Here is a 9,097-nt window from a genome sequence, read left to right on the forward strand (position 1 = left end):
TAGCCAGGCTGCTAGAGAAAGCAAGTCGGATTCTGTGTTATAGTGTTATATTTGGTATGCACACACATATGTCTCCATCTCCTTGTCTGTCTCTTGTCTTTGCTGTTACTAAAGGAGATATATATATATATATACACACACACACATGCATGCTGGGTGTCTTCAGACACACAGTTAGAAATAAACATGCATTTAAACAAACTTCCATTACAGTCTCATCATCCTTTAATTTAAAAGGCATAGCTCTCTGGATATCCTTCCCCCTCAAAGAATCACCATCACTTGTGGTGATAAATTTCTTCTTAACTGCTTGTCTGAGATGGCTCCGTTTGGGGACGTGTCAGGGATTATGAGAGGCAAGAACACCAATATTTAGGAGATAAATTTCCCTTGGTGAATTCCATGTGACAATACTGCGTCCACAAAGGGAAGTAACTGAGCAAGGTGGGGGGGAGGGGGGCTTCAACCTAAGACACCAGGTGGAGAGACCCACAGATGGGACTGAACGCTGGCGGTGGGGTCTGGGGACTGGCAGAGTCAGGGATCAATCTGGCGCAGGGGGAATGCCTGCAATCTTCCCGAAGTTCCTTCCAACAGTTGCTCTCTCCACCCCCCACTCAGCTTGCCATCTGAGCTGGCATTCTCGGAGGACCCAGCTTTAAACTGGAGCAAAAGGTCAGCTCTCCACTTGGCCTTTCCGGAGGCCACAGCCCAGCGTTAGGGGTGAGAAGGTTGCAGCGGGCTCACGCACCTCGAAGCTCCCTGCAGTCTCCCTCCTGTCCTCCTCCCTCCCCGCCCCCGCCGGTTTGTGGCAGAGATGGGGGGGGGGGGAACTGCCCTGGCATCCTGCAGCCAGCTGGCTCGGCCTTCGAGGAGGCCAGGCTTGAACCTCGCGTCACCCCACTGCAACGTGTGGGCCAAGCTCTCAGGCAGGAGAAAGGCCTTTTTTGGTAACGCTCAAGCCCGCAGTAATCAGGACCCGGTTCTTCGGCCCGCTAGAGACGCCTCGAAGTAGATGAAAACAAACGTGTGGGCTGGGCCCTCCTCTGGCCTCTGCCAGGGCCCCCATCCCCACGCCAGGAACCCCCCGGGCGCTGTGGGCGTGGAGGAATCAAGTCAGCACTGTGATTTACACATTTACTCCCAGGCCGCTTCCGTGGCGGAAGTATTTGCCTTTTCCTAAAGGATTAATTCTGGTATTAAAAAAAAAAGGATTAATTTAGGCCAGGGCATACGGTTACGCAAGAGCCACTAGACCGTGAAATCCCAGGAACAACGTGATTCGCTAAGAACCCCCGGGGAGGGGAGGCTGCGCCGCCCGCCAGGACCTGCCCAGCCTGGGGTGCGCGGGCAGCCGGGCGCTCCGTGCAAAATTGGGTGGAAGGGAAAGGAGGACGTAGCGGTTGGTGCTGGCACAGCGGCCGCTGCGAGCGATCAGATCTCCGACTGCTTTCTTCCTGAAGGGGCGGGGAGCAGGGAAGAGAAGAAAGGCGGGGGGAGTCGCGTCTGGTTCCTGCTTTCGCCGCTTCCTCTCCTAGCCAGCGTGCCAGGGCACGGGGGAGCCCAGCGCTGTCCTCAGCAAAAGCCGGTGTGTTTTTTCAAGTTCAAAAGTAAAGGAACCCTGGAATGAGTCTCCCAGGGACCAGGCCTAGCGGGAAAAAAGGGGAAGCGCCAGACAGGGGTGCTATTCACCGACCTGTTTGGGTTGAAACAAACACCCACACCCCAAGAAGTGGGGTAGTCGGGAAGGACTTGGAGGGCGAGGGTAGGCGGAGAGGCTGGCGGGTGGCCGTCAAGGCCACAGGTGCTCACACCCTCAGACCCTCCCGCCCCACCCCGCGTGCGTCTGGGCCTCAGCAGAGAGCCAGAGTACCAGCGGGTTCCTACCGGCCCCGCACCAGAGCTGGGGATTTCCACCGCCCGGCTTCGGAGACCCGTCGCCGCCGGCGCTTTCCTGCTGGGGCCGCCAGAAGGCGGGGCCTCGGAGCGGGAAGCCCTCCCTGCTGCCTCACTGTCCCTCGGTCAAGTCAGGTACAGGCGGGTAGCCATCACTGCTGTCCCTGGTTGGGGCGGATGGGCCAGAATCGCCAAGTATTTTGACTTGCCTTTCTTAGCTGGGCGGTTCAACTCGAAACCCAGGAGACAGGGAGGAAAAGAGGGCGCTTAGCATTGAGTACGTATTTACATTATGTTGTTCAGCTTGGACTTGGCCGACCCTAAATAGCTGTGTGACCTTGAGCAAATCACTTGGACTTCTGTTTCTTAATCTGTAAAATGGGAATAATTGCACTGCCTCATTGGTCTGTGTGGGAGATAAATATTATAATGTACTCAATAAAATGGAAGAGATTAGGAACAATATAATGACCAACATTTGTCTAGAGCTCCGAAGGGCATTCCCAGACATTATCTCACCAATCTGCACACCAGCCCTGTGAGGTAGGTGTTAGTTTCATCACCCTCCTGTATAGGTGAGGAAAGCAGGTCCAGAGCTAGTCCGGAATTGTTGGAAACCAAGTTCTCTGGCTCTAAACTCAGCGTTCCTTCTTCTGTTCCACGGTGCTAGCCTTTTGGGGGGTGGGAGTGGAGGTGGGGGGTGTCCTAGCTGTCTGTAAGGAACTACAAGAAAGTAAAACTCCCACAGGAGTGGCAAGTGAAGAATGCCACTACTGTCCTAGTAGATGTGAGATTATGCATAAATTAGCACCAGTTTGGGGGGAGTTAAAATCAGTCACCATTCAGCTTTGAGCAAAATTGTGTAGCTATGATTCCCTGGCATCCCCTGAGACCTTCCTGGGTTTTCTATACCCTGGCCTTAGGCGGAGGTGATGGAGGAAAATCTGAAGCTCTAGAACATAGCAAAGCATCTAGGAACTCACTGAGTTACCCTTACTGAGGATAGCTACGTTTTGGAGGACCCCAGGCTGCATGATGAAAGGGAAGGAAGGAAGTGGAGAAGGTGCACTTTATGGTGGAAGTAGCCTCTTTCCAAAACCACAGATCACATCACACAAGTAACAAACTTTAGTTCTCAACGAATTCAGGTCCTACTGACTATGCACTCACACAATAAGTACCGTCCTGCACTTGGGCTGGGGGCCACTTGACTATGGCAGACTACCCCTCAAAGCACTTCTAGCCCAGGAGAGGCATATACCCTGACAGGCAAGCCTGGCCTAGGTATCACTGGAGCCAGAAATCAAGGGAATAAGATAGACCTCAACCCTGAGCCATCTAGAGGACCACCATCTAGATAACCTGAACTTCCCTCTCTGGCCAGCCCCAGAGGATCCACGCCTGATGTGTCCCTATGAGTGTGAAGCTATTCTCATCACATTTTGTTTCAAAGCTGAAACTTGGGTGCCAGATGGCCTGGTGGGTTTCCATTTCCCAGCTCCTAATCTTGTGCCCTTCTGTTTGCCATTCATTAGGTTATTCAACTATTTAATTAGAGAGCACTTTCTCTCTCAGTCATAGGGATCTAATGATGAACCAAGCCAGATTGGCTCCAGCCCAGAATCTAGAAGCTTCCATTTCCTCCTAGGTGTCCTCGTTTCCTGAAGCAATAGCCCCAAAGCCATCAGAAACAGTGTTCGTACAACACTCCCACCAGCCACATGACTGACTTAGAGCGATCTGCTTATTCTCTCTGAGCCTCAGTTTCCTCACCTGTCAAGTGTTGATATTAAAACCTGTTTTCCTTACTTCAGGGGCTTGCAGTGAAAATCTGTATGTTAATACCTAGGGGTGTAGAAAGGCAAGTGATTGTCAGGAGTCTCCTTTCCAGCGTGAAGCCTTTCTAGGTAAAATAGCTGGAAAAATGCAGGGCTGATCCACACTCTTCCTCGTGCCTTTAGTGGGTTTCCTCCCGGCCAGCCCAGCATCTGTTTTTCTGGGCTGAGGACAATCAAACAAATAGTGACTGCCTCTGGACCTAAGAGCCAGAGGGAGACAATAGCAAGGTAGGCTGTCTGCTCCTCTCTCCTGGACGGACGAGGACTTCCCATCCCCGTCCCGCAGCAGCTGGATTTATTCGGGGCTTTTACTGTTCTGTTTTGGTCAATTTGGAATGAAAAGAGGCAATGACCTCTTCTTTAAAAAAACAGAACTAGGCAGGAAGTGTGCTGGGCCTGAGTGGCAGGGACTAAGGGTGTAATTACAGGTTTTTTTGTTCAGCATTTTCATGTAATTAAATCCAAAGGAAAGCGAGCCTGGCGAGGCTGCTTGGATGCAAGGAAGACAAGAGAGGTGTGTGTGTGGGACGGGTAGAAGAGGCAGGTGAGAAAAGGGTTTGCTTTTCAGGCTGAGAAGAAGCGGGTTTCTCGCCTTTATTAATATTTTTACACTCCTTTTCCAAAAGGTAGCCGATTATTCATCTTTTATTCGGTGCCACTGCACTCTCCTCGGTGATATTTCCCAGCCGCGCGCAGCGTTCTCGGCACTGATTTCCCTTCAACCGTAGACTCTCCCCCTCCCCACTTTTTCATATCGCCGCTTTCTGCCTGGTTGCCCACACAATAAACCCACGGCAAAATCCACAGCTAGTGTTCTTGCCTACGGAGTTTCCATACCAGCGACCTCTGACGCCGCGAAATAGTCCCTCCTTTTGTTTTGAACATCTTCTGGCTTTCCCTGTGCAGCTTTACGGTACTTCGACCACCACCGCCCCACCCAACCTTCCCCGCGGCGGCCTCGGTTTCTCCGGTGAGCCGCTCTCAGCACAGGAGCCCCAGGTGTGCCACGCCGGAGCATCCGAAATGGGTCTGAAGCCTTGGGGCACGCCGGCTCCCCTCCCCTCTCCAGCCCCTGCCCGAGCCCTCTGACGTTTCCTGGACGCTGTGAACCGGCAGCAAGAATGGATCCACTCTACTCACATTTTTAAGGCCAGGAAACCTGACCCACCCCAAAACCACGCGCTCCAAAGGAAGGGCAATTGCATTTTCCGGGAGGGCGGGCCTGGAGAGCCCCCTCCTCTCCTCCTCCTCCTCCCGCAGCCCCACCAACAAGGCCCGGAGATTACCGCCCGCCCACCCCTTAACGCCACCTTCACCTACTCTTCCCAAGAACAGATTGTTTATCAGAACGGGCAGCCAAGAACCCTACTCCTGTTTCTGGCCTCTGCCAGACATTAATCACACTTGGGAAAGTCAAGAACTTAACTGTGTGGGGCGGGGCGGGGGGGGGGGCGAGTGGGGAGGGTAGTTAAAAGGAAAGACCAATAATTTTGACATTTGACAAACTGACCAAATTGGTGCTACCTTTCCCCTCCTTTATTTTAGAATGTCAGCGCAGAGGACTGAATTATATTCCATTATATTCCATATATTCCATTCCCACTGCCTCTACCCCCCATATTTCCCCTCCTTCATGTTTGATGCTTTAATAGTACTGACTGGCTTTTAATTCTGATTAATATTTTCAGGTGTGTGTGTGTGTGTGTGTGTGTGTGTGTGTGTGTGTTGGGGGCTGGAAAGACACATTCACAAACCTGACCACCTGACAGATCCCCCCTTTTCATCCTTCCCTTTGAAATGACATCTAGATGGACTGTGGGGGGGATGAAGAGAGGAGGCATGGAAAAAAGGGGAGGGGGAAGCAATTTATGTGCTTTTCTAAGGCAGCTAGTAAAATTCCTAGGCGAGAACAAATGCCAAAATTGACTGTCTTGGTGTGTTTTAGACCAGATCGTCAGGGTGAATCACATCAGTACTTTGCACTGGACCTGCAGCCTGCAAGCCAGGGACGGGCACACAAAACATCCCTGAGGCTGGGAGGTATCCTTCTGAAGGAGGCAAGAGATAGATATTTGCTCTTGCCAGGTTCTTCTCCACCAGGATTTTTTCTCAAATTCATTGCAAGATGGATTTAAAAAAACAGTCTTGATAAAGAAAAACCAGGGGGGCTTCCCTGGTGGCACAGTGGTTGGGAGTCTGCCTGCCAATGCAGGGGACACGGGTTCGAGCCCTGGTCTGGGAGGATCCCACATGCCGCGGAGCAACTGAGCCTTTGCGCCACAACTGCTGAGCCCGCATGCCTAGAGCCCGTGCTCCGTAACGGGAGAGGCCACCACAATGAGAGGCCTGTGCACTGCAACGAAGAGTAGCCTTCGCTCGCCGCAAGTACAGAAAGCCCGTGAGCAGCAACGAAGATCCAACGCAGCCCACCCCCCTCAAAAAACCCCCCCCCAAAAAAAAAACAGGGATAGAAAATGCCCCATAAAACATGGCCCCCAAAGGGAAGGTGCAAAACCCATTTGATCCAAGATATAGATATCTCCACCCTGGATTTGTTTTTCCTTTGCTTTACAACTCTGCAGACATCAGGTTAGCAAAAGGTAATAAATAGTCCTTGCACAGCAAGGTCTGGACTAGTGAAAACAGTTTACTGAAATTAATGGGCCTCGTTTGAACCAAAACCTCCACTTTGGAATTAATGCCAGACATAGTTTTCCTGAACTCTTTCCAACCGCCTAAGCAGCAGACAATTTTCATTCTATTTGTGCTGGAAAATAAAGCCCGGGCCCTTGATCTTAGTGTAGATTATGATTTTTAAAAAAATATTTAGCACAGTGAACGCTATGCCAATTTCCAGTTTCTGCTGGTAGAAGCCCTTGTGCTCTGGGCTGTGCTTGACAGAAGTTATCTGGTAAACTTTCCATTGAAAACCATCTCCGAGCTCTCTCCCCATCGGTGGCCTCAGAGCTCTCACCACGACACCCGAGAGATTCAAGGAAAGCTCCAGAAACAGACTCGGTTCTCAATAACAACCCTTTTCCCCAGGGCTCTTGGAAAGGCTGGATCTGAACAACACTGCCTTCATGACCTCAATTCCCCACCCAAAAGGAAGCTCCAAAGCACCCAACCGAACCCCCCACCCCCCGCCGCCCGGGCCCCGGAACTCAGGGTGTCTACAGTTCTGAAGCTGCTTTTATTTTTATTAATGTATTTTTAAGGCTGAAAGGCACACACGCACACACCCCACATAGGTTCACACCCAGTGGTTCTGGCAGGTACAGCGGAGACCCGGTGCCCCGGCTGTCAGTGTCTGATCCCAGCCGGCCCTCCCTCCCCCAATTATTAATAAAAGCCCTGTCATGGGTAGCCGGCGTTCTGGTTTTCATTGTACAGTCTGCACCGGTGACACAGGACATGTGGAAAATTTTGAGAGCACTGCGGTGAATGGCGTGGAGGGGGAGCGTGAGCGGGGGGAGGGGAGGGAGGGGAGCGAGTTACTTTTTAGCTTCCGCTAAGTACTTGGCAGCTCGCCAGACCCGGAGGATTCTGGGAAACGAAAGCCTCCCCAGTATAAACCGCCAGCTTTAAGCAGCCCTGACAGTTATGCTCCTTCCAAACTTGGCAGCCGTTCAAAGTGTTCTTTCATTTGAAATGCTGGAAGCCTGCCATGTGCAATGCAGATTTGCTGTGCCTGTGCGCAGAAGGAACTGATAAATGCCGTTGCGGTTGCCATGGGGACAGGAGGCTATCAGAATGGCCTTGTGATCCGCAGCCTCTCAGCTCGGCAGGCTCTCGCTCTGCCTCCCGCCCCTCCTCCCTCTAGTCAGTGAGATGGTGAAATAAATGTTCTGGAAAAAGATTAACCCTCCCCGCTCCGGTGCCGAAGCCGAAGCGGAGATTAACCCCTAGGCACTTCCCTGGCCTTAAATGCCAACCGGGACCACCGGCCTCGGCACCGTCCTTGGGCGGGTCACAATACTCCCCACCAGCCACCCAAGCAATCCCCTCCCCAAGCCCTGCTTCCCGCTCCCTGGGGGCTCTCACAAAGCTGTGTTTTTAATAGAGCTTTTCAGTAAGCCCAAGTCTAAGTCTTTGAGTCATCACAACCCGGATGTAAACACGGCAGCCCTACATTCTGCACAGTTTGCATGTATTTTATCTTTTTAATAATATTTAGCTGGCAACTTAAAACAGCAAGAATGCCAGATATTTTAGCCAGCAACTTACATCATACAGCATCCATCTTGGGGAGAGTGGCTGCCTGTCCTTTCCTTGTTCTCTCCCTACCCTGAGACCTCAGGAAATCTAGGTCTTTCTGAAGGCACGGTATTGCAGCAACCGAGTCCCTTAGAACCATGGGCTTTAGAATGAGCATGACATCACCCTGGGCAACAACAGAGGATACGTTCCTGTCTGAGACAAGACATCGGGTGATTGGAGGTGAAACAGGTCTTTCATTTACGCTGAGTGTTAGGGTGTGCCTGTCTGGATGGCTGGCCGCTCCCCCTCCCCCCGCCCCCACCCCCCGCCCATTTTGCACAAGCTGCTATTTGAAATACAGTCTGATTCAATGTACAGAAACAAAATAGCACACTCAGATTTGGTACATGTTCAGGTCTATAATGCCAACTCTCCGGGTGGCCTGTTTAATGGGGGGAAAAAATGAAATACTCCATTCCAGCCAAGGCCTGTGGAGGCCAAGGAGGTTTAGCGATTTATTTACATTGAGCAGTATTCCCTCTCAACCCAACTCGCTATTTCCTGAAGGTTTCCTGAACCTAAACCTTCGTTAACATCCCAGGAAGAGAACATATTTTTCCTGTGGCTTTCAATATTTTCTGCTAAATATATTTCAGCACAGTGTTTATCTAGGGTTTCAGCTTTCAGACCTTTATGTACTTTTGACACCTTGAGGCTGTTCCACTGAAAAATGGTATATGTTTATTAAAGAGGACTTTATGTGCTGGGCGTTAAGGCAGCAGGAATTTCTGTCGGGTCTGTCTATATAATGAAGGCTTCAGGATAAGATCCAAGTCAGAGGCCTGTTTGGTTTGTGAAGCCCTTTTGACAAAGTGGGCTCCACATAGCTCACTCAGACCCTTGAATACCACAGAAGGTTGAACCAAATGAGGTATTTCTTCCTACGTGCACGGCTGACACGGAGGCCGGCTGGCCGGGAGAAAGATGGAAAATGCCCCGGCTTCCTGGGGCTAAGCTGCAGCGTCTTTTAACCCGCCTCTCTCTGGGTGTCTGCTTACGATTGTCATGGCAGTTCTGGCCAGGGCATTCTGTTTCGCTGGAATTTCCTTACTTCGAGGAGCCCCTTCCAAATAAATATATTAATCAATAAAAGCCATCTGCTT

General features: G+C 51.3%; 1 long non-coding RNA gene across 1 annotated transcript; it reads left to right on the forward strand.

Annotated features, from left to right (window-relative positions):
- Positions 1–453: 453 nt before the first annotated feature.
- On the forward strand, positions 454–7,100 carry LOC125963428 (uncharacterized). Its single transcript, XR_007475401.1, has 2 exons — positions 454–2,031; positions 5,680–7,100. It is a non-coding gene; the product is annotated as an uncharacterized LOC125963428 (long non-coding RNA).
- Positions 7,101–9,097: the final 1,997 nt, after the last annotated feature.

Source organism: Orcinus orca, chromosome 2, assembly GCF_937001465.1.
Source record: "Orcinus orca chromosome 2, mOrcOrc1.1, whole genome shotgun sequence".
Taxonomy (NCBI): Eukaryota; Metazoa; Chordata; class Mammalia; order Artiodactyla; family Delphinidae; genus Orcinus; species Orcinus orca.